Genomic DNA, 27,362 nt, shown 5'->3' with positions numbered 1-27,362 from the left:
CACTGTTGGTCGTATCATGCTGCTGGTCGTATCATGCTGCTGGTTGGTTTGTGTAAATGGACCCTTAGTCCACACATATTTCTGCTACTGATTTGGCCATGGATCCAGAAGAATTCCCTGCATATTTGCACGGATGTTCTGTACATTCAACACTTTGCAACACATGTGGATTTTGCAGATGGTTCACTTTAGACAAATCTATGGCAGAAAAATATGCCTGAAAAAAATACAACCCTCTTGATACAAGGAGAATGTTGAAGAAATTATAAAAATGTAGCATTCCTTAAAAGTTCTAGTTTAATATTAATTTTAGTTCTCATGATGCACACACTGTATCTATATATTTCAATTGTCATTGTAAAAATATAATTACAGTATTCAAGGAAGTTTATGCTAGCAGGATGCTGTATTTTATTTTTGCTAGGACCAGCAACAAATTACTACAACCCTCTTTTCCTCATTCATTATTCTGAAATTAGTGTGTGTGAATCTAATGAGAACTAAATTTGCTAGATCAGATGGGTTTTACCAGGAGATATGATTTGCAGTAAATTTATTCTCCGCAAAAGACCCCAAAATAAAATTGAAATAAGATGTAGAATAAAAATACAACACACACCCCACCGATCACCTCCATTGTTCACTGTCTCTCATACAGTCCTTGGCACCTCTTCTTAGCGCCACTGCATTGAGAAACCCTGCACATCTTCATGCTAAGCCAGAACTTCATGACGTGTTGGCATGACAAATTTGCCTCAACTTTACGATGCAAACGCACAGAGATATTTCAGGATATGTCTTGGATAGACATGTCAGGGTTTCAGTACTGGGTGCCAGTAAGAAAAAAAAGGAAATCAAACAGTATTTTTGACAAATTACCCAGGTCTGCGACTAAAAAGCTGTTTGATTATTTTCATCTAATTTCCATGTATTTTGGTGTGCTGAAAAATGAAAAAAATATTGAAAAAAATCCTGGACATCAGGATTTGCCACAAACTGCAAAATTCTCTTCAAATTTAGTGTATTTTTCTCAATTTTTAGTTTTTTTTTTTATCTTAGGGTTTTGAAAGTCAAAGTTACTATTAAGTAATTAACATCAATGCATTGAAGATATACAATGACCAAAAAATATAACTTTCAAAGAAAAGAACTTTCAGAGTGAGCTAATGAAACCAGCATCAACATGTTACAAGCTGAACGAGCAGGCTCTGACATGCTTGGGCTTGATTCAATTGTTTTATCTTGGTTCTCGCCTGTTCACACTTTTTCATCTCAGTTCGTGTTAGCTCGTCATATTCAACCGTGTTTTCCAAAACTAGCATTATGGCTCAGCGGAAGTGTATTAATTTGCCTGACAGTTTCTGTTACATTTGTGGGGAATATGCAGTGTTGAAGCAACAGCTGAATATTACAAACTTAGTGAAAAAAGTATACTTCGCTTATTTTGGACTAAAGCTTGGAGATCAAGATAAAGCTTGGGCGCCTCATAAAGTGTGCAAAAGGTGTGTTGAGGACCTCTGAAATGGTTCAAGGGTAAGAAAAAAGCTTTCCATTTTGGGATTCCTATGGTATGGCGAGAGCAAAAGAACCATAGTGACGATTGTTACTTTTGTTCATGCAATGTGAAAGGGTATAATTCAAAATGGAAGCATTCCATTTCATACCCCAATATTTAGTCAGCAATTCGTCCCATCCCCCATGGCACAGATATACCAGTACCCAAGGCCCCTGCTACCTTGGAAGAGATAACTAGCTCCGATGAAGGTGGAGTCATACCTGAACCAGATGATGAATCAAGTTCTGACTTTGAAGATGATACAAGACCAAAATTGTTTTTCCAGGAGGAGATTAATGATTTGGTAAGAGACTTGAATCTTCCCAAAGATGCCGCTGAGTTACTCGGATCAAGGCTCAAAAGCAAGAATTTATTGTTGCCAGGAGTGTCTTTTTCATGGTTCAGACATCATGAAAATGAGTTCGTTCCTTACTTTGCCCAGGAAGATAAGTTGGTTTATTGCATCGATGTCAAAGGTTTGATGGGTCAATTCAAAATCCAATATGATTCAGCGCAATGGTGTCTTTTTTATAGATTCTTCAAAAAGAAGTCTCAAAGCAGTTTTACTCCACAACGGCGGTTTTTATGCTTCCATCCCTGTAGGTCATTCTGTACACCTCAAGGAAACCTATGAAAACTTGGAATTGGTTCATTGTAAACTTAAATATGAAGATCATGGTTGGCAAGTGTGCGGGGATTTGAAAGTCTTGTGCATGCTGCTCGGGCAACAAGCTGGTTATACCAAATACCCTTGTTTTCTGTGTCTATGGGGAGTCGAGACTGACAAAATCACTGTTGGTGGAAAAAATGTCCTCCGAGAAACTTTGGTTCCTCCCCATAAAGTTCTTCTGCCACCTCTCACATAAAATTGGGATTGATGAAGCAATTCGTAAAATCACTTCCAAAAGATGGAGAATGCTTCAAATACTTGGTCACCAAGTTTCCAGGCCTCTCGGAGGCAAAATTGAAGGAAGGTGTGTTCGTCGGACCAGACATTAGAAGGCTTGTAGCTGATCAAGAGTTTATCAATACCATGACACATCCTCAAAAATAAGGGTGGTTTGCATTAAAAGAGGTTGTAGAGAAATTTTTAGGCAATAACAAAGACCCTGACTACAAAAAATCATCGGACGAATGCTGAAAGCATTTCAAGCTTTAGGTTGCCTGATGAGTTTGAAAGTGCATTTCCTCCATTCCCACCTTGACAACTTTCCTGAAAATTTGGGAGCTGTGAGTGAAGAACAAGGTGAACGATTCCACCAGGACATTAAAGAGATGGAAAGAAGATACCAGGGAAGATGGAGCATTACAATGATGGCAGACTACTGTTGGACGCTTCAGAGAGACATTCCAGATGCTACTCACAAGCGTAAATGTACCAAGAGAAGCCTCACAGGGAAGAAGAATCGATTTTAGTGTGTGTTAGTGAGCTCATTGCAGTTAAAAAATGATTTTCATGAAACATTTGTAATAAAAAATTAATTTTATGAGTCTATTTTCATTTATTTTGAGGCATTGTCTTAGTTAACATAGTTACTTAAATTGTCAGAAAACGTGATGTCCTATGACAAAACGGATGTCATTTTTGGATTCAGCGCAACATAAAGATTATGTGGTATAACCAAAACAGCTCTTGAAAATTTTATTATTTTCTAATTATTATCTAATAATAAAAATAATTATCTAAGGCATCATATCCTTCATGATGAACTGAATTTGAACTGAATAAGCCTCATAATTCTAGAATCTACAACTCCATGCTGTCATTTTATACCATTATTGGGGCTGTCCAATAGAATGACTGTCCCAGAGGTGCCATATAAAATAAAAATATATACTTACCTCTAAAGTGAGCACCAGTGATTGGGAAGTAAGCATAGGGTTGTAGTTGTTTGATATCATTGGCCTGACAGTTTAGATGAAAAATTGACAGATTTTTTAACTGTTAATTTTTCCCTCTACCTCGAAGAAAATTCCAGTTCCAGCTGCAGGAAAAACTGCCCAAAATTATAATGCTGCCATCCGAACATAGCTTTTCGAATTGTAGTCATAAAGTTCAGTCTTGGTCTCATCAGACAATAACGTGTTTTCCCATATGATTTTTTGTATCATTTATAAAGGTTTTTGCAAAAAAATATCTGGGCTTGTATGTTTTTATTTGTAAGAAAATATATGACCAATACTGGAGATGGTCTCATGCAGTACACAACAATAGCTTACCAGAAATATCAGCGCAGCTTCTTTTATGTTGTTGTAGGCCTCTTGATAACCTTCTTATTTTTCTTCCATTTTTGGGTATGCCTAGTTCTGGGTATTGTTAATGTTGTGTCAAATTACAGCCACCTCTTGATTATCGTCTTCTCAGTGTCCCATGGTTTATCTAATGTCTAGGAAAAAATGTTGTGTGCTTCTTCTGATGGATAGCGTTCAACAATGAGATCCATTCTGTGTGCTGTAAGCTGTTTACGGACTATGGCTTCTATTGTAATATCCAACTAAGAAAATGTCAGTAAAGTTTTATTGTAGCAGCTAAACCTCGCATGGGGTTAACTAGAATCCCTGTAAGTGATGGTGTCTATGTAATGACTACATTTTGACATTATTTTAAATGTGATTGCGTGATTCTAAGCACAAAAATGACCACACTTATGCAACCACATTATTTTAGCTTCATTATTTTTATTTTTCCTCTCGAAATGATTTCAGTTTGTGTCTCAATAGGTTTGTACAGATTATGGGTGATTAAAAGTGTAAAAAGCTCTGAAATAATTTGTATATTTTAAAAGGGGTGTGTAGATTTATTATATCTGCTCTATATAGTAATCTTTGATGTTTTCAGGACTGTTGTTTATTTTTTTCATAAAGAAAGGAAAATTTCCTGATATTGCTTCCTGACTACTAGTTATTGCTAGTCTTGCAGGCCTCAAAGGTACATAAACCACTTAATACCTCAGCATTGCAAAAAGAAGAAAGCAATACTAAAATCACAGAAGTATTTGATTTTATTAATACTGAAGAGACTTAAAAACAACAGCAAACAAGAAAACAACATGTGATTGCTAATGAATTGATATTATCACAATGTACAATTATAAAACTCGCATGTGGACCTGAATTTATAGTTATGAGTAAATTGATATTTTGGGGATACGTTAGGACTAGTGTTGAGCGATACTTTCCGATATCGGAAAGTATCGGTATCGGAAAGTATCGGCCGATACCGTCACAGTATCGGAATCCAATCCGATACCGATACCCGATACCAATACAAGTCAATGGGACTCAAGTATCGGACGGTATTCCTGATGGTTCCCAGGGTCTGAAGGAGAGGAAACTCTCCTTCAGGCCCTGGGAACCATATAAATGTGTAAAAGAAAGAATTAAAATAAAAAATATCGCTATACTCACCTGTCCGACGCAGCCGGGACTTCAGCGAGGGAACCGGCAGCGTTGTTTGTTTAAAATTCGCGCTATTACTTGGTTACGTGAATTCCCGGCTTGTGATTGGTCAGGTCGGCCATGTTGCCGGAACGCGGACCAATCACAGCAAGCCGTGACGAAATTACGTCACGGCTTGCTGTGATTGGTCCGCGTCCCGGCAATATGGCCGCCCTGACCAATCACAAGCCGTGACGTCACGGGAGGCTGGACACGCGCTCATTTTAAAATGGGCGCGTGTCCAGCCTCCCGTGACGTCACGGCTTGTGATTGGTTGCGCCGCGATCAACCAATCACAAGCCGGGAGGCTGGACGCGCTCATTTTGAAATGGGCGCGTGTCCAGCCTCCCGTGACGTCACGGCTTGTGATTGGTTGCGCCGCGATCAACCAATCACAAGCCGGGAGGCTGGACGCGCTCATTTTGAAATGGGCGCGTGTCCAGCCTCCCGGCTTGTGATTGGTTGACCGCGACGCAACCAATCACAAGCCGTGACGTCACGGGAGGCTGGACACGCGCCCTTTTTAAAATGAGCGCGTTTCCAGCCTCCCGTGACATCACGGCTTGTGATTGGTTAATGGCGGCCATGTTGCCGGGACGCGGACCAATCACAGCAAGCCGTGACGTATTTTCGTCACGGCTTGCTGTGATTGGTCCGCGGCCCGGCAACATGGCCGCCCTGACCAATCACAAGCCGGGACTTCGCGTAACCATGTAAAAGCGGGAATTTTAAACAAACAACGCTGCCGGTTCCTGCGCTGAGGTCCCGGCTGCGTCGGACAGGTGAGTATAGCGATATTTTTTATTTTAATTCTCTATTTTACACATTTTAACATTAATGTTGTTCCGATACCCGATACCCGATACCACAAGAGTATCGGAATCCCGGTATCGGAATTCCGATACAGCAAGTATCGGCCGATACCCGATACTTGCAGCATCGGAATGCTCAACACTAGTTAGGACTGCTGCTCAAAAATCAGAATATACCCTTGAGTATACCATAACTATGCCCATTTTCTAAATGTGAACATGACATATGGATATACTAAAGGTCATTCTTTTTTCAATTCAATAATATGAAGTTATTTGCTTTAGAAGTATTTCCATTCTAGGAACATTTTTTCGTAAGCGATGAATTATTAAAATATTTTCATGAAATCAACATTTGGCAGCCTTAGCAAACACAAAGACTTTCTCCCTTGGTCATAAAAGAAGAAGGAAAACTTTAGAGATATATTGTATTCTGTGTTTGGCTCCTGAATGTAGAACTGAAAAAGTTTTATTTTTATCACAACAATAGACAAACCAGCAATATTTAATTAAACAGTCATATCTATCATTTCATGTATATAATCTTATCTATGAAGGGGCTGCTTCCATAATCCTACCCCTGGCATTGTCTTCTGCTCTGCTGGATTGAAGCTTAAGTGATTGTGTGATATCTTGAAAGACCACAAAACTGGACTGCTTGGAATTAAAGCACATTCTGATCAAACACATAACTTTTATTGGAATGTTAGTACAGTGATAAGAGCCCTAACTTTAAAGGTGACCTTGAGTTGTTCAAGTTAACTTTGTTCCAGCAAAATACTCAAACTATTTACATTTCTATAAAATATTTAATTGAAATTTTATTAACTTTTGTTTTTTTATTATTATTATTATTATTTGGATAACATTTTGTTCAAATTGAAAGATTTCATACCAGTTGCTCACATTGTGTTCCACCATTAAATCTACAGAAAAAATCGATAAGGATGGGATTCCAACCTATAGAGGCATGAGAAAGTATTCACCCCCTGTTGACATTTTTTGTATTTTGCTATCTCACAAGCTGGAATTTCACAGTTTTTTTTAAGGTTTGCATCAGTTTATGTAAAGAACATGCCTATAACTATGAACATTCAGTTTTCTTTTTATTGTGAAGCAAACAACAAATAGGACAATATAACTGAAAACTTCAGTGCTTATAACTATTCACCGCCCTAAAGTCAGTATGTTGTAAAGCCTCGTTTTGTGTCAATTACAGCTGCAAGTCGCTTTGGATAAGTCTCTTCGAGCTTTCCACATTTTGTCACTGGAACTTTTGCCCATTCTTTAAGGCACAACTGCTCCAGCTCATCCCAGTTAGATGGTTTCCTCTGGTAAACATCAATCTTCAAGTCTGACCACAGATTCTCAATGGGATTAAAGTATGGTCTTTGATTAGGCCATTCCAAAGCATTTACGCATTTCCTCTTAAACTACTTGGGTGTTGTTTTAACAGTATGCTTCGTGTCTTTTCTTGTTGAAATGTCAACCTCTATCCCAGTCTCAAATCATTGACAGACTGAAACAGGTTTTGCTTAAGAATATCCCTGTATTTTGCCACCACCATGTTTCATTGTGAGGAGGGTGTTTTTGGGCTGATGAGCTATGTTGGTTTGGTGCCAGACACAGTGCTTACCTAGGTGGACAAAAAGTTAAATTTGTGTCTCATCTGACCACAGCACCTGTCTCCATATATCTGGGGAGTCTTTCATGTGTCTTTTGGCAAACTTAAAACGATCCTTACAATTTTTATGTGTAAGTAAAGGCTTTTTTCTTCCCACTCCTCAATTAAGGGACATCTCCATGGAGTGTACTGCGTATTTTGGTTGTATGGTCAGATACACCAGTCTTTGCTTGGAAAGACTCTGCAGCTCCTTCAAGATTACCCTTAGGTCGCTGTGCTGCCTCTCTGATTAATGCCCTGCTTGTCCGGGCTGATAATTTTGGTGGGCGGCCCTCTCATGGCAAGTTTGTTGTGATATCATGTTCTTTCCATTTGATGATTATCGAGCTGATGGTGCTCCTGGGATCAACTGAGATTGGGTATATTTTTATAACCCAACCCTGACTTGTACTTCTAAGCAACTTTGTCCCTGACTTGTTTGGAGATCTCCTTGATCCTCATGATGTTGTTTGGTTAGTGGTGCCTCTTGCTTAATGATGTTACAGCCTTTGTGACCTTTTATAAAAGGTTTGACAGACCATGTGACACTTGCATTAAACACAGATAGACTTCCTTAGTGACTTCCTGTCACTAAGCATGTCACTTATGAAGGTAATTGCTTGCAACAGAAATTTGTAAGGCTATGTGCACACGCTGCAGATTTTGCTGCGGATCCGCAGCTTTACCATAGCTGTGGGTCCGCAGCAGTTTCCCATGCATTTACAGTACAATGTAAACCTATGGGAAATGCAATCCGCAGTGCACATGCTGCGGAGAAAAACAAGCAGAAATGCAGCAGTTTACATTCTGCAGCATGTCAATTCTTTGTGCGGATTCTGCAGAGGTTTTACACCTGCTCCATAATAGAAAACTGCAGGTGTAAAACCGCAGTGGAATCCGCACAAAAATGCGGTAAATCCGCAATAAATCCGCAGGAAAAAAGCAGTGCTTTTGCCCTGCGGATTTATCAAATCCGCTGAGGAAAAATCCGCAGTGGACCATTCTACGTGTGCACATACCCTAAGGGCTTCATAGCAAAAGGGGTGAAGATATAAGCACATGCCAATTTTTAGTTATTTGATCACATGAAGGTGATTTATGCCTATATGTTTCTCACTTTACTTCACCAACTTCAACTATTTAGAGCTGATGAATCACACACAAATTGGATTACAAAAATATTTACACACAGGTTATAACATAACAAAATAGATAAAAAGCAAAGGGAATAAATACTTTCGCAAACCACTGTATGTGTGCTGTCCAGATGAGGTGGCTAAGTAGTTAAAAGGTATATGTGAGCAAGTTTTTGAGTAGGGGCTAATACACTGATTTCAACAATGTGTCACTTGCTGGGCTGTGTGCTGTTGATTTGATACAATTAGTGTTTTATCAGCAGGAGGTTACCACTAAAGGACTATGATTAACAGCTGTCAATATGCAATTTACATAGAAAGCTGACACTTGTTGGTGTGGGGGGTTAGATTTCTGAGGTCTGCTACTTCTTAAAACTCTATTGCATCACAACGGTTGCACCCAGTAAGCAAAATGACACATCACTGTAATATGGGTTTCTTTTCTTTTTCTTTGCTGACAGATTCCTTTCAAAGGAGCGGATTGCTAATTATTTGTACTCTGCATGCATGGGTTTAAATCCCATCCTTGAGTTCTTTTTTGCAAATGAGATGTCCTACAAGAACTTTATAGGAAAATCATCATCTAAAACAATGGATTACTTACTCTCCAGATCCCAGAGCATTAACTTAATATATAAAAAAGAAATAAAAAAACATTATGTTCACCCTCCAGTCACCTCTCCAGCCACTCCACTACTCACCACCACCCATCTTCACCTTATATCTTGGAATCTTTGGTCCTCTTGCACTCTGCCGTACTTCTGGGTGTGGTACAGGCTTGGAGGGCTTTGCGCAAGTACACAGGAGGTTGAAGGCATAAGTTGCAATGTTATGACATTGTTGACTTCCAGCACACCTTCGCAGAACCCTACAGGGTGCCAAAACATTTGTAAGTCTGGCACAGTTGGAGAGGCTGAGAGATTCAGTCACAAGCAGCGGGCAATAAGAAGATGATTGAAGGACCAGATGAATCTGAGGTGCAAAAGAGGGGAGAGGTGAGTAGAAGATTTTTTTTATTTCTATAACCTCTTGAGGGCAGTTTATGGATCAGACCCATTGAATCTTCACAGAAGCAAGCTAATAAAAATCTACATTTGGCAGATGCAGATTTTTGCAAAAGTAGAGTAGAATTAGATTCCACTCTGGTTTATTCACTCATGTCTACTCCAAACTGCTCTTCCAATTTACAAAAAGACGATTCTGCAAATGTTTAACTGAATGAATATCAGATCCGTGATATAACCACCAGCGATGGGCAGGTTTAATATGTGAACAGAGCCAGAACGGCACAGCTTTGCATACTGCTTAGTGGCTGTTGCTGGGTGCTGCCAATCAGCTCCTTATCTCTTTAATTGATGCTAAAATGTGGAAAGAAGTTTGTTTTTACAAGTCCATAAAATGTTTACATAGGACTGCCATCAGAGGAAATAACAGCTGATCGATGGAGCTGTGCCAGGTATTTAAGCTCCGGAGAGCTTAAAATGATAACCAACCCCAAATGTCATTATTATAAAAGTAGTGAACAATACCTTTAATAATACAAAAAATATAAACCATTATTGCCCTGATTTAATAAGACTTTATTCATTAGCTGCATCTTATTAGTGGTTTTCTTGCCAGAAATATTACTCCAATAGGGAAATGGAGTAAGGAACAGGATCATTTTTAATTAATTTTTGGGTGGGTTTTACCACTGTTTGTCGCACCCTAACTCCTCCTCAGCTCTGCCTTTTTTTGAAGCTTCACAAAACTGGCGTGAAAACGTCAAAAATAGCCAAAACTTTATATTCGGCAACATTTGAATAAGTTTTACTCCAGTATTCTGATATAGATGCCTGAAAGAATTGGGGCCAATGGGTGCAGTTATGCAGATTGAAAAGTGCATTTTTAAGGGGGTAATATGTGTTTCATATAAATATATTTAATTATTTACTATTAAAATGCAATGTATGCTAACGTACATCTACTTCACTTGCCATATTCTTAAAATCAGCAAAAAAAAATTTTTCACCTTAAATCTTCTTCTAAAATGTGCTTCAGCGGATAAATTGTAACATACCTGTCTGGCGTCATCCATGCAGAACAATGCAGTGGCATATTTCATGCAGAGAGGGCTTACATATCATTGTTTATCATAGTTTAGAAACACATAGCTAAATTTAGCAGCGCATCTGACTTGGTTATAGGTTTAACATAACGGCGTGCATTGCCTAGCAACACGCCTACATCCAATATGTCTCCTCGTCAGCTTCAGCAGCAAATCTAAATGTTTATGACATTCAGGTGGAAGGGACTCTTGTACAGTTAAGGTGGTCCGAAAAAAATACAATAAGCCTTCCTTGTCTGTGCTTGCCTACTTGGAAGTGACAGCATCTCATGTATGCTTCTGCCATTATCAGACAATAAATGTAGAACGTTGCTTTCTCAAGCCATTCCGTGATGCATCAAGCTGTGAACAGCCGTCAGAATAGTCACAGCCTAGTCTCACAAATGTATTGGTATGCACACTGTGGAGGGAATGAAATAAGCACCTCGCGGTTCCTTTATAAAGAGTAATAAGCTGGTTCTGGAGGAAGGCACACAAGAGTGTAACTCCTGATGTGCTTTCTCTTTGAAGGTAAGGAGTAAACATTTGGCAGGAAATTACCGCAGCTCAAACACAGACCAGGTTTTTGTTTGAGAACAAATCATTCGGCAGTCAATAAAGAACATTGTGATGTTTTGAGAAGGAAGATAATGAAAAACTGGGAAGCAGCGTGGTAATGACTATATGCTATCAGTATGACTTTGTTGTCCAAGGTACTCAACCCTTTTTCCTGGAGTGCATGTTTTTATGCTAGTCAATTATTTTATATAATTAGAAACTCCATAAGGATATGCCATGCTGAAATAAAAGTCATTACAGGTACTTTCCCAATTAGGACTGAGCTTATGGGTTGATGAGAGAAGTGAATTCACTGAACCGCAGGTCAGAGGGATCTGCACGCACCTGAGGCATTGATGGAGCAGAGCAAGAAAATTGGATTTCATGTGAAACAGCAAGGACTAGTATAGGTTGATATGCAGGACAGCATTTTGAGCAACAATTATGGAAGTACCTAATGCAACAGAGACAAATGTGTAGACAGCACACAGGAATAGCAGAGCTGAGTGAGCAATCACGCACCATGAGTTGGTGGTAGGAGATGGATTCTGGACAACACCCACGAGCAGCTGAGTTGATAATCAGACCTGTAGCTGGAGTAGAACAAAGTGGGAAATATGTTTGGCTCCTTGAAATCATATGGTAGCAGCACACACTAGTCCCTGAATATTAAAGCAACATGCTGCACTTAAGAGACCTTGGAAAAAGGGAATCAGAGGTGCATGCTTTTTTACCATAGTAAACTGGATTGAACTAGTACAAAGGGAGCCGACCACAGTAGAAAAATGAAAAAGAGTGCTATGTTGAAGCCGGGGTAGATGAGTAACAGTGTAAGACTGGATGCTGTAAGAATCTTTGACTGTCAAAGGATAGGAATGACAGACTTATGGTAGAATTCTTGCCCTAGCAATTTTTGCTCATATGTATTCATATTTGAGTGGGTTGGCATTTAATAATGAGTAACATCCATTTATATTGTCTTGGAGGAAGCACTAATATTTCTGAAACAATTTAGCTTTAATATGGATGTCCTGTCACCCAGCACCTCAAACTGATTAGCTGCTAATTGCTCTGGTGGCATTGAATGGAGCTGCAAAGTGCAACTCTAGTCAACCTGTAGTAGCCACAGCCAGATGCTGTTGTATAACTTGTTTATATCCGGTTGGAGGAAATATCAGAATCTTTCACACCTCTAGTCATGAGAATATTCAGAGGGAGATCCCTCCATGTGAAGTTTCCTAGATCTTAACAACTCCTTCCCACTGCTTTTCATTGACAGCCCTGGAGGTCTCCTAAATGGACACAAAAATCATTTGAGAGATCATTTGTGTGGTCTGCAGTATGATAATTCAACACAATTGAGAGTTTGGTGAGGCACTGTTTTGAAAAGCACGATAGATGGCAGTTAACTTAGGCAGTTAACTGGTTCATGCAGCTTTACATGAACACCCGAGCCTTACACTATGGCTGGTCCAAATAACTAAAGCAATTGTTACCATCCACCTCTCGTGTCTTCCCTTTTCCTCATAGTTTGTAAGCTTGCGAGCAGGGCCCTCATTCCTACTGGTATCTATTTTGAACTGTGATTTCTGTTATGCTGTAATGTCTATTGTCTGTACAAAACCCCTCTATAATTTGTAAAGCGCTGCAGAATATGTTGGCGCTATATAAATAAAAATTATTATTATTATTATTTTAGATGCATTTGGATTTGGACCGCTACACCTAATTTCTCCGCTTAAGCAAAGGTTTTTTTATTTATTTATTTCAACTGAATAATCTGAATTTCCTTTTGATAGCATGAGTTGGGGCAAACTGCAAATTACTGCAACCACAAAATATTGCAAAATTACTGGTGACCTTATTATCATCATACATAAGATCTGGTTATGATAGCTGCAAGTAACTGTTGGCTGCAGTATAATCTTTAGAAGGTTTCCCGGTCTAATTCCATCTCTTCATTTGTTTTTTTTTCCTATTTAGTATATTCGACAAGGTCGTATCCAATATTACATGGGATATTTCTTTATCTAGGCAACATCCCATCTGGTATATTAACGCCTGTAGGAGATTTGTTATTTTGATGCTTTCTTCTGGCACCTGAATTCTATCCTTCTTTCAGCTTAGTAGTTGCCTGCTTATGAGGACCTCGGCAGCATCTATTTAAAGTAAGAAATTGAATTTGCAGTTTTAATGGAATTTTAGAAACGAGCCCAATGGACTGTATTCAATGTGCTGTAAAAGGAGACAAATTTGTAATACCAGCTTAAAAATCATGGAAATGGTATAATAAAATGACATCTAGTGTACACCTTGTAGAGGATGTTACTGTGCTGGAAAACTCACAGGAAACAAAGCATCTGCTCAAGGCTAAGCAGTGGGTTGTGAGAGGTCTCTTACCAGATGTTTAATAGGCTTTTTTCCTGAATGACTGAATGTAAGGCTATTCAACTGCTCTGAATACATATTGTAATGGCACGTATGGTAAAAGAGGTGCAGTTCTCCTAACAAGAAAAAAATATTCATTTATCTAGAACATTCAGGGTTTGTGCAATGTTAGAAGTAGATTGGAAATGCGTTATCATGTCATCATATTCTTATTTACTGGAATATCATACAGTCTGTACTGAGGACTCTCTTTGTAACCTTATTGTAATTTGTCCATAGCAAGTCTGTCCATAGTTATTAAGCCCTGTTCACATTAGAATCATGGCACCCTAATGCCATGTTCTCACGATGAGTATTTGATGAACATTTCACGCTTCAGATTTCCTATACTATTTCTGCACCTTTTATGTACATTGAGTTGCTTGCATTTTTTCACTGTTTTTGAAAACATTGTCTTTGCATGTATTTTTATGATGTTTTTTGATGCTGAGGGTTTGTCTCTTGTTGGAGTGTCATGTTTTTAATACAGCTTCTTTGTTTTTGGCACTTCCTGATATTTGACTTTGACAAAACTTCATGTATGGATTGCATTCATTTTTTAGTGCCTTTCTGCAGTGAAAATGCACTTAAAGGTTAACAGCATATTAGTTATGCCCATGCTATTAGATCAGGCGGGCTGCGCAGCCCTGTCCAGATGCATCCCATGTGAACAGACACCACAGTTTACAAGACCAAATGGGCCCAAGTGCACCCCGAATAATAAAGTACAAAAGAACACATATAAAAATATGTGAGGTATTAGTTAATATTTTGGCCAAAATATGCCAGCTCGCAACCCACAAAAAGGGTCCCCACACTTGCGAGTCCTACACTAAACAAATATAGCACAAAATCCTCTGAATCCTCTTTTTGTGCTATATTTGTTTAGTGTAGGACTCGCAAGTGTGGGAACCCTTGACGAGGGTTGCAAGCTTGTATATTTTGGCCAAAATATTAACTAATACCTCACATATTTTTATATGTGTTTTTTGCACTTTATTATTCGGGGTGCAGTTTGGCCCATTTGGTCTTGTGGTGTCACATGGGATGCATCTGGATAGTGCTGCGCAGCTGCCTGATCTAATAGTATGGGTGTGACTACTAGGCTGTTAACCTGGATGTTGTGCATGTCCATTGTGTGAACAGCGCCACATACAAGTCTTCTTTGTGCAATTACATACCAAGCAACCACCCCCCATTGAGATTAGCAGGCTGTGTGTGGTTGTCTCATCCGTATTTTTGCACGTGTTGCTATATGGGTCCACTGCATCCTGATGTGTGTACCATCCATGTGCAATCCATGTTCTGTCCATGTGACACAACCTGAAATAGAATGCATGATAGAATGCATGATAGAAATGACAGATTTTTAGATGTTGAAGATGTGCAAAGATAGATAGTATGCATGTATTTCCAGTTTAATTTTAATTTTAATTTTTATTTTTGATTTATGTTGTAGTAACTGAAGAAGGTTCCACATGAACCGAAACGTTTTCTGTATACTGCAATAAATTTTCCATTCAAGCATCTAAGCTGAGTGCTGAGTTATGTTCACCTCGCGTATGGGCTGGGAACCTAACTTTAGCACCATTCCATAGCTGTGCTCACGGTGTTTTTCCACATCTGGAAAAAAACTTGACATGACTATATGTGAGTCACATAGACTCAAGGTCTATGTGAAAACACGGACATGTGCACAGCCCAATAGATTATAATGGGTATGCTTGTGTATGTGTCTCCAGTACACGTGAAAACAGAAGCAACAAATATCAGAGACACAGATAGTGAAGTGGGCCTAACATGGTGTCTGCAAATTGCATTACATTTGCATGGTTAGAGGTTCATTTTAAAGGGGTTATCTTACGAAAATAAAAAAAAGCTGTGCACCCAGCAATTTCAAAGTTTTTTCCTATCCGATTTATAGGAAAAAGTTAAGAATTTGAGAATACCCTCTTTAAAGGGTTACTGCCAAAATATTAAGCACAGCCCTTTGATTATTCAAGCAGTCCCATAAACAATAAATGAAGCAGAGTCAAGCATGTGCATCTCTGGTCCATTCCAGATGGGGTTTCAGCCATTTTCTTATGGTTCCAGAGCCTTGTTTTTGGATATAGAGTTATTTTGTGTGCTAAGAGCATTCTAATGTTGTCTGGTATAGAGGCATTCATGAAGCTACTGTCATGATCCGGGTCGGAGTTTGCCATGTTTCTCCTGCTCCGGCCTGGTCATGGTGGGGTTAACTATTCCTGCCTCTCTTTGATTTGGGAGTGGCTATTTCTTGGTGCTCTTGCTGGCAGCTTGTGTCAGTGATAGTTTTGGGCTTGCTGAGACTGCTACCTGTGAAACCCCTGTGTTCCTTTAGCCTCTGACCTCCGTTACCTGTACCTGACCTGTCCCCTGTACCTGACCTAGTTTGACTCTGGTGTGTTTCCCCTCTGTTTGTGACTCGGCTAAAACTCTGACTTTGTCTCCTGTTTCCCGTCTTTGTTACCACATGTCTGTCTGGCTTTTTGACCTTTTGGCTTACTCTGACTCCGTTCTCTGTCTCATGTCTCTGGTACCTTTGCTTCTGGCTGGTTCAGACCCTCGGTTTGTATTTTGACCACGAGTTCTGTTTTCCCCTTTAAGCTATACGCTTACTGACTGTTACGGACTCGGCTTGTTTTGACCGCTCTCTGTCGCCACCTGGTGGTGCAGTGCAGTGTGCACTGGGCTGCGGTGTGGTAAGTGTGACCTCTTTTTCTGTCACCCACTCTCCTTTGTGGAGTCTGCACATACCTGCGTTGCTGCAGCGTGACAGCTACTTCAATCATTGCTTTAATGTGAGCAGCTTCTCTAAACTCACCCAGAACTTTGGTTGACAGCTCCCTCTGCACAGACACACTGCAGTGCGAGCTGTCAATAAAAAAAAACAGGGCATGCTTACAGCTGCCGCTCATCCTGCACCATGCGCGCCTCTATTGCTGAAAACCGTCAGCTGCCAGGAGGAATAATATTCTTTTCTTCCCTGCAGCTGCACTTTCAGTAATGGAGCCAAACAGTATGCAACGTTATCGACCTGCTGATTAGCCCTATATCTGCAACGTTATAGTGTTAGATGACAAATTCACTTTAACGAAAACTATGCTGCTAACTAGTGCATTGTAAGGATGGATGGGAGGATAGAGGTGAGTGTGTGATAACACTCTCCTGTGTGCAGAATGCTGGCAATAAACCTTTCATGCCTAGACCTCCGAGTGGGTTACGGGGAATAGAATGCTGAGGGGCGCTGGTGCCATAGCTCACTGTCCGCCATGTAAAAGAAGTCTCATAGGAGGTTGTAAAAATAATACCTTTATTAGGAGATTCTTTAGCCACAAACCAGTTTTCAGCTTCTGACAGGAGCCTTGAGTATGATGAAGGCTTGGGTAAGAAGACAAAATACAGTGAATAATTTTCTAATAAAAGAATTACTTTTACAGTCTCATATGAGACTTCTTTTACATGGTGCACAGCGCACTGTTGCACTTCTGCAGCTCAGCTTTTTAATGTAACAAAAACTAAGCAAAAATACACAAGAAATGTGTCAAAAAGTAAATATACCATAGGAATTAAGTTAATTAGTTCTGTACATGGCAAATGTGTATTCATGAACTGATTTCTGGACAAAGACAACATTAAGCATCGGATGTTCATGTGATCGCAGCTCTCAGATACCTAATTTCAGGACTAAAATCAGGGAGCTTGCATCAGGATTCATTGGAAGCTTCAATTTTCAAATTCATCCACTAGATGGAGCACATCTATAAACTAAAGATCTTCCTCATTGATTTTGAGATATCGCATTCCACATAACAATGTCTGTACAAAGTGATGATAGATAGATATGGGATAGATAGATAGATAGATAGATAGATAGATAGATAGATAGATAGATAGATAGATAGATGATAGATAGATAGATAGATAGATAGATAGATAGATAGATAGATAGATAGATAGTTCTGCAGTATTCCAGACATGGGGAATTTCCTGACAGATGACGGAGCAAAGCTGCTGCTTTTAGTTTTCTTCTAGTGACTTGGTGTAATCAGCTGTGCTTTTACCATTTCTTGGTAGCTGACGGTGATTTTAACTTCACAACCAGCACATTTTGTTTCCCCCGGCACATGTCATTTATTAACACATTACTGACGTACAGACTACGAGGCAAATGCTGCTGTCAGTCTGTGCGTATCTAGCATTTACTTTGCACCAACAGAAGGACACTGATTTTTGCTAAATAGCGCAATACTGTGGCATTATTGTGTACAGCACTATCGATTGGGTGAGTGTAGGTTCAATTCACAGAAGGGGCCTAACTAATACTGTAAACAGATCTGAAAAAAATATTTATATATATAAACCGTTCCCCTTTAACAATTAAGAAATAAAAAAAAAATACAAATTGAATACAGCTGCAGTCGTAAAAGTTTGATCTATAAAAATATAAGATAAATTAACCTGATCGGTAAATGATCCAACAAGAATACAAATAAAAACAGCAAAATTGCGCTTTCCACGGCTGCTGCATCAGCATAAACAATGTTATTACAGGTGATCAAAATGTATCTAGACCAAAATGGTTTTGATAAAAATAAGCCCTCGTACAGCTCCATCTCCCAAAAATGAAAACCTTACGACTCTCAGAAAATGGTGACACAAGTGAAATTTTAATTTGACAAATTTCAGAATTTTTTTTTTTTACCGCTTAAATAAAACTATGTTTGGTATCCCCGCAATCGCACTGACCCGAAAAATCATATTACTAGGGAATTTTTACTGTACAAATGAATTCTACAAGAAAAATGAAAACCACTGCGGAATTGTTTTTTTTTTTTTTTTTTTTTGCTATTTCGCCACACTTCACTTTTTTTTTCACCCTTTCATGAAGTGGTTATGGTTAATCTCCTAATTAGTCACTAAGGTTAGTTAAATATATCAGATGACCTACAAGATCAGACATAGACATATCATTCCAAACAAATAATTGTGACAACTACTTGTAGAGTGTGCTGAGAATATTCATGGAGATCGAAACGTCCCCACAGAAGGCATAAAGATGTGATATTCACCAACTTGGGAAGCGCTCTCTCTAATTCCTATCTGATGTAAGGACCAATACAAGTCTATGGTTCCGTGATAAACACGTACAGCACCGCGGAGGCATCAGTGCCCCATCCATGTGATGTACGTATTTAACTTTGCAAAGTATAGGAAAAGATTTTATTCATTTCTTTATGCATCTGTGAAAAATACTGACGGTAAAATCAGACACATGGAGGACATACTGAAAGCTCACTGATCCAAACACTGATGACACCAGTAACATGTTTTCCATGTACGTGTTTAAATACAGATGTGTGAATGAGGCCGACAGTAAAGAACGGAGTTTTTCAATGACACCAATGTCCATATTAGTCTGTCTAGAGTATAGGAAGAAGCCACCCACTGTAGAGTGACCATGTTTCCATGATCTGGTTCTCAGGTTAATTGAGGGAGATTGTAAATTGAGTGGAATATGTTTTGAAGATCAAGCATGCAATATAAGCCAACGATAAATTAGATATTTGATTAATGATTTGAATGTGGATGACCTAAAGGAGAATTCAGCACCAGGTTTTCGTTATCTGAGAGTAGCATGATGGAAGGGCGGAAATCTTGCTGCAGTTTTGATTAAATCACTGTTTTATTTGCTGCAGATCTAGCAGTGCTCAAATGCTAAGCTATGTATAACCCCGCCCACATCACTGATTGGCCGCTTTTGGTGTACACTGTGCATAGACAGTAAGCTGATAATCAGTGGTGGGGATGTGCTTTTGAATCTGGGGGACTACATGGCAGCAGTAGTCCTAGTGATATTCTCCTGCTGATAAATCAGTGATTTTAGCAAACTACAGCAAGCAGCTCAGTAAGTGACACATTGCTGGAATTAGGTGGCTTAAACCTGGTGACAGATTCCCTTTAAGATATAAAATATGTAATACACAAAAAATCCTCACAATTGCCATGTGAGGGAGCTGGTTGTGTATTGGCTGCATGGCGCTGGTAAAGATAGAGAAAGGAACAAGCACTTGGGGACACCCAACAGCATATCTGCAAGCTCATTTAGATCTTTGGTTTAGGGCCCCGGTCTTCAACAAATGAAACAGATATAAACATTCAGAAGGAGTTTATCTCTATAGGTAATTAGCTTTCCGATTAGGACCTGTGGCTAAAAACAAGACTAAGGGTACTGTCACACTCTGTAACTTTCCAACGATCACGACCAGCGATACGACCTGGCCGTGATCGTTGGTAAGTCGTTGTGTGGTCGCTGGGGAGCTGTCACACAGACCGCTCTCCAGCGTCCAATGATGCCGAAGGCCCCGGGTAACCAGGGTAAACATCGGGTTACTAAGCGCAGGGCCGCGCTTAGTAACCCGATGTTTACCCTGGTTACCAGCGTAAAAGTAAAAAAAACCAAACAGTACATACTCACATTCCGGTGTCCTTCAGGTCCCTTGCCGTCTGCTTCCCGCACTGACTGAGTGCCGCCGTAAAGTGAAAGCAGATCACAGTGGTGACGTCACCGCTGTGCTCTGTACTGCCTTACGGCCGGGAGTCAGTCAGAGCGGGAAGCAGACTGCAAGGGACCTGAAGGACACCGGAATGTGAGTATGTACTGTTTTTTTTTTTTTACTTTTACGCTGGTAACCAGGGTAAACATCGGGTTACTAAGCGCGGCCCTGCGCTTAGTAACCCGATGTTTACCCTGGTTACAAGCGAACGCATCGCTGGATCGCTGTCACACACAACGATCCAGCAATGACAGCGGGAGATCCAGCGACGAAATAAAGTTCCAAACGATCTGCTACGACGTATGATTTTAAGCAGGGTCCCTGATCGCTGCTGCGTGTCAGACACAGCGAGATCGTATGGATATCTCTGGAACAACACAGATCGTACCGTCGTAGCGATCAAAGTGCCACTGTGAGACAGTACCCTAAGAATAAAGTCTCAACACTAAAAGTGCAGCACCCTAACAAATCATTAATATCTGTGAGATGAACTAAAATGACACATCCAGTGCAGCAAGCTTTAGAATGGGAGTTCAGTATTTGTAATGAAGGGGTAGGAGTTCAGTGCTGCGACTGCTCCCAATATCTAGGACAAAGACAACAAATCCAGACCAGATGGGATTAATAAGGCGAAAGTGTCACTTCTAGCCCCTAGACATTGTGAAAATCTACTATTGCATGTCATTTGTATTGGGGTATGGCGCCTTTCTGGGCAACCTTCCCTCTCTAGGCTTATTGTACTGACCTTATCATGGATGAAGGCTTTGAGTCATCATGACTGGCGCTTCATACACGTGTAGAAATAAGATGTGCTGAATTAATTAAGAGGCGCACGCTGCTTAAAGAATTTGGCACATCTGATCAGAGGCATGCACTGGAGTACTGTAAATTTGACATAGCCACGCCCAGTCACCCCTGGCTCCTCCCATTTCTCTCATTTCGGCAGAGCTGATGCAAACTAGCACGAAAAAGCCAAAAATTGTAAACTTTTTTTTTGCACAACTCTGCACTACACAGAAATGTTACAACTATTTTACCCCAGTTTCCTGGCATAAAAGCTTTCATATACCGATTCCTTTGAACGTGTCTAAATTCTGCAGTCACGCTATAATACAAAAAGATAAACTACGCACGGGGGATATTAGTCTCCTCATTTTAACACATTGATTGCTATTTTATTCAGCTAATGAGAAGTAATTAGTCTTAATGGGCAATGAACGAGCCAGTTTAAAACCACATTCACATCTCATTATTTTAGTTGAAAACAATTCATATTATGCAGTTAAACACAGACTAGAAAAATGTTAGCACAGTAATTACAGATTGCACTGGTTAAATGATGGGACATGCCAAGATGAGGCCTGGAGGAATGTGACGTTAATGAAACACACACAATACATTTTTCTAGATTTGCTAATCATACAATTTTATAGAGTTTCTTATGGCAGATTCACACTATCACATGGTGACCAGAGGTGCGGCGGTCCCCTAAAAGCATTACATCTAGGATATCAAGGGTCTCTCCGCACAAATGGATCCTGATGGAGATCATATGGTGGAGCACCTGGGCAGCGCCCCATAGATTCACACTCATGGTTCTGCCATATACATGGGCTTAAGATCAAATTCACATTGTGAAGTTAAATAACTATTTTACTCAAAGACAAAACTGAAACTTTTTGTAGTAAGTTAGGGGAATCTAAATTTTCAAGAGATTTCCAAATGATTTTCATTTCTCTCCATGCAGGATAAAGTACCTTAATAAAGATCGCTCAGAAATCCCAGGAAGTAAAAGCAAAAAAAAAAAAATGTGCATGATTTTCTTGACTACAGCAATTAGAAAGACATTGTCAGCCCACTTAATACATTCCTATGGACAGGATTTAACAGCATTTTTTTAGAGTGAAAGATTAAAAACCATTTACAAATTTCATTTACAGGTAAAAGCCAATTTCACATGTGTGATCCAAGCATTTTCCCGCATAGGTTTTGGAAATAACAGCTGTTGATACATAAAGCGCTGTGGAATATGTTGGTCCTGTATAAAATATTATAAATAAATATAATAAAAGTACAAATGTACAGTCAGGCGCTGACCTAGTGGAGCAATGGGAGCCATTCACTTCACCATGCTTTTCAAAAATGAGATATAGCTGAAGAAGTCATCGTATTGGTTTAGACCAAATAGAAAAGAAAAGGAGAACAGAACGTCTGTGAAGAGACAAGATGTCACCTGTAAATCATTGCTGAATAATGTCTATGCTGCCTCTGCCTCAGTGGTGGACACAGTCAGAAGAGGGCCCCTGTGCAAGAATAGTAAAGACCAATAGCTCACCATATTGCACAAGTCCACCAGTTTTGGAGGTGGCAGTGGGCCTTTCTACCTCTTGGGACCCTGTGCAGCTGCACCATTGATATGTCCGCCCCTGCTTTGACTGTACCAGAGACGCCATAGCTGAGGTATGCTGTCAAGACCCTAAACACTAGTGTCATGGGCTCCTTTTTGTGTTTATTTGGTGGTGTTTTCTGTGGACGTCCTTTCCTAGAGCCTTAGACATACACAGTAAAGCCAAGCAAAGGGTCACTACAGAATGTCAAAATCAACTGTAGGGCTTTGGGGAAACAGATAGCTTCAGGACAGCTATGTATAGCAGAAATCACTATCTCATCACCAGAGTTTATAGGAGTATTGTAATAACAAGCATAGGGGTCATCAGCAGATCCCTGGCTGTCATACGAACCCATCATCCTACCGATGGGCAGGATGAATTACGCATTTCTAGCCAGCGTGTGTTAAATCCCGCAGGCCCGCAGTTGTTAATGGCACATGATGACTGATTAAATCAGTCATCATGTGTGGGGGAAAGATGCAGGCTCAGTGTGTGAGCCCACATTGAAGTCAGGGACACAACATATGATGTAAATATACGTCATATGTATTGAAGGGGCTCAAACCATTTAATGAATTTGGCACCTATAGTAAGAGGCAGGTGTTTCTGCTGTGCCAGAAATGCTACTCCAGTCAGAGACGAGAATAACATTTCTGCAGTAGAAAATGCCAGCAGATTTGATATATTCGATGGGGGCATAGTACATCCCCACTCCACCTAGGCTCCTTCCCGGTTGTCACTTTTGTGGTGTAAATGCTTTGATGAATCAGCTCCTATGTTTCTGTCCTGTTTTCAGCACACACCCGGATTGCAGCCTGCACAGTCACCATGTCTGTGATTGGCTTCACACTCCTCACTTCACTAGTCATGGCTGACTTTCTCTAGACAGGAATTAACTCCCTAACTGTTAACTCTTTCTTTACCGTGTGCCTGGAAAGTTATTTCCCATACATTTGCATTAGAAGGCATTAATCAAACATTACACAAATGCATCAAACACCAACATACAAGAATACAGTCTACAATATCACACTGCAATTCAAAATCTCAACAGCACTCTCTTCAAGGGTGACAGCCATGTTCTCACGCCTTGACAACTTCATCTGATAAGTGCTGTATGTGAAGAGGTTGGTGGATTGCCACATCCCTGGCATTACATGTTGTACTGTGTAATCATATTTCAGATTGGACCAAAATCCCCTGATGTTCTTCCGAGTATTTAGGGCCGGGTTCAGAGAGTGACAATGTGGAGAGATAAAAAGCTGCTAGCACAGGAGTGTATACAGCAGGATATCTGTCATTGCCAGGTTGTACTGAATTATTAGCGAGGACCAAAATCCCTGCTCTATCTTGGGTAGGAAAGATGGGGAATCTGGTAGCAGACAGTAAATAAGACAAGGCCATCTTCAGGCCGATGATTGCCGTTTCCTGTTGAACTTGCATGCAATTGTCTACATGTAACTAATGAAATAAGAGATATAATTGCATGTTTCCCCATAAAGTGATACAGATGAATTGTATTTTAAGCTTGCAAATCCAAAAGTGTTGAGAGGGAAGAGACAGTGATGGAGACAGGAAATCAATAAACATTAGTGTTGAAGGGAAGTAGTGCTTATTACATCCTTTGGAACAGGAGATAAATTGTCAGGTCCCACTTCATGTAAAGTGTAGAATATGAAGAAACAAATCAATTCCAGCTCCAGTTTGTCACCCAGCGCTGTACAATTCTGTGTAACGATAATAGTAATACTATTTCCAGATATGAGATCTCTACTCATCAGTTATTACATTTACTGACGCCAACATCGTTATGAGAAATTACCTTCCCGATCTGAAGGATATTATGTCATGAAGAGAGAGTTCATTAGTAGGAATGACGAATAGAGAGAAAATGGCAAAACAGTAGAACAAGGAATCGGGAAGCAATGCAGGAAACACATTCATTGCTTTACACCAGGTTTCTTGAGGAACAAAGTAGCAAAATATGCCATATTGGTGTTAGAATTTGCAACGCTCTATTTTTTTTTTTCGTTGCTAGAAATTACTGTAAATTTATGCTGAAATACAACAGTTTATAGTAGGCCCAGATCTGACTCTCAGATCACCAGAGATACTTTGAAGGTATTAAGATTTCTGCATCTTTTAAAGGCAATCGATTAGCAGATGTTTGCTTTTTAATCTGAGAGCAACATGGCAAAGCATCTGAAAGTCTGATTCCAGTGACGTGTCACTTACTAGGCTGTATGTTTTAATACAATCAGTGTTTTATCAGCAGGAGTTTATCACTACAGGATTAGGTGTCTCATGCTTAGTCAATTGCTCTATGTAACCTCGCGCTGACCAGTGATTAACATCATGATGACTATGCGCAGCGTACACAGAAAGCTGCCGATCAGTGGTGGGGTTATACAGAGCTCAGGGAACTGGTGCATCTGCAGCAGAAAAAAACAGTGCGGCCCAGTAATACATTACTGGAATTGGGGTCTCAATCCCTACATCATGCGGCTCCCAGATAACAAAGCAATAACCTGGTGGCAGATTCCCTTTCATAAGTTAGGTGCATCATACTTGAGCTAACTATACTGGCCGATGAAATACCATTTTTATGAAATTTCCAAAAATTCCTCAGATTCTGACACTAATCCCCTTAAAAACCAGGCCTAATGTGGCCTTAATGTCCACAGACTCATGTACGGTATTTCTATGCAGTTGGAGCAGGAGAGCTGCCGCCAGTCCGTGCACGATGGTGCGATAGCCGCCTGTGTTATACGGCCGTCTGACTGGGCCCGTACAGTGAATATAGGAGAGCCTTGGGTGCGTACAGGGAAAAGAAGGGTTTAGGTAGCAGAACATCATTGTATGAGTGCTGAATGCTTCTGCTGGAAGCTCAAATCTGCAACAGAAAAATCTGCAACATCTTCTGACTGTTACAAGTTTCAACAGAAGCCAATGATAATAGTACATGTGGTATTACACCGCAATATTAATCATTGATGCAAGTCTTTCAGGTCTAGTCACTTTGCCATATTTAGTTTCCTCTGGCTGATGTGGGGGGATTTTGATGTCCCAAACCCTATTGTTAAGTCATGTCTTAGTTGTCAGTCAACATCTTTCATAATTAATTGAGTTTTTCTATTAAAAATGGACTAGCTATGAAAATTTTAAAGGTATTTCCTTGACATTTCTATTACTAATGAAATTACTGTATTATTTGTGTATTATTATTGTATTGTATTTGCATGTTTCAAGGCTTCAATGTAAAATAAACAAATATATTTGTCCTAGCATTTCTTTATATATCCATAGTTTTTCATTGCAATCCATGTTGGTTCTTGTCAACTAATTACCTACTGCTTCTTGGTTACTGTGGAGTTAATCTAAATTTGCCCCCCAAGCAAGGTTAGCAAACAACCTTGAAAAAAAAAAAAACATGTAAAAATGCCCCAGATAATAATCTTGATCAATAGTGAAGGCCTTTGGGTTTGTTCATCTTATTATCTTAGTAAATGTCCATAATCGATCATTCACAACCAATGTTGCAATCTAGTTTTGTCTAGATTTTTGAAGGCAGTTTGTTACAAGAAATAAATGAAATGGGAAACACCACCTCTGAAGAATAACTCTGTGTTTCTGGTCTGTCATCAATAGCAAGTGGATCTCGATGGTTTAAGGAACCATTGGGTTATTTCATATTTCTACTATTCGCCTTTTACAATTTTTTCCATAATAACAGTATGTTATTTCTTATTGCTACTTCTTTATGTTTTCTGTCATATTTATCCTTATAATGTAGAGCAATATGTACCTGAGTTACCTTCTGTAGATACCCTATAAAAAAAACATACAAAGTGCATACATCCCCGTTTTTTCACTTTATCAAAAATACAGCATTTTTCATTTTAAAGTGACCTCACTACAGAAGCAGATGGTAACCCGGTGGTAACCATAAGCCTATTTAATAACACAATGCTATGACCAACTTCTTATGTTTCTTATCCCCTTCACCCCGAAGCCTGTTTTCACCTAAGTTACACGGCCAATTTTTACAATTCTGACCACTGTCATTTTATGAGGTCATAACTCTGAAACGCTTCAACGGATCCTGGTGATTCTGACACTGTTTTCTCGTGACATATTGTACTTCATGATAGTGGTAAAACTTCTTCGATATGACTTGCATTTATTTGTGAAAAAAAACAAAAATTTGTCGAAAATTCTGAAAATTTAGCAATTTTCAAACTTTTAGTTTTTATGCCCTTAAACTAGAGAGTTATATCACATAATATACTTAATAAACAACATTTCCCACATGTCTGCTTTACATCAGCACAATTTTGGAAACATAATTTTTTTGTTAGGGAGTTATAAGGGTTAAAAGTTGACCAGCGATTTCTCATTTTTGCAACAAAATTAGCAAAACCATTTTTTTTACGGACCACCTCACACTTGAAGTGACTTTGAGGGGTCTATATGACAGAAAATGCCCAAAAGTGACACGATTCTAAAAACTGCACCCCTCAAGGTACTCAAAACCACATTCAAAAAGTTTATTAACCCTTCAGGTGCTTCACAGGAATTTTTGGAATGTTTAAAAAAAATTGAACATTTATCTTTTTTTTTCACAAAATTTTTACTTCAGATCCAATTTGTTTTATTTTACCAAGGGTAACAGGAGAAATTGGACCACAAACGTTGTTGTACAATTTGTCCTGAGTACGC

General features: G+C 39.5%; 1 protein-coding gene across 1 annotated transcript in view; it reads left to right on the top strand.

The window, feature by feature from the left end:
* Nucleotides 1-27,362, top strand: part of NRG3 (neuregulin 3) — a 1,406,690-nt gene that overhangs the window by 1,138,337 nt on the left and 240,991 nt on the right. The window lies entirely within an intron of this gene.

This window comes from Ranitomeya variabilis, chromosome 4, assembly GCF_051348905.1.
Source record: "Ranitomeya variabilis isolate aRanVar5 chromosome 4, aRanVar5.hap1, whole genome shotgun sequence".
In the NCBI taxonomy this organism is placed as follows: Eukaryota; Metazoa; Chordata; class Amphibia; order Anura; family Dendrobatidae; genus Ranitomeya; species Ranitomeya variabilis.
The sequence above is the reverse complement of the archived record's forward strand: the minus strand, read 5'-3'. Positions and strand labels throughout refer to the sequence as shown.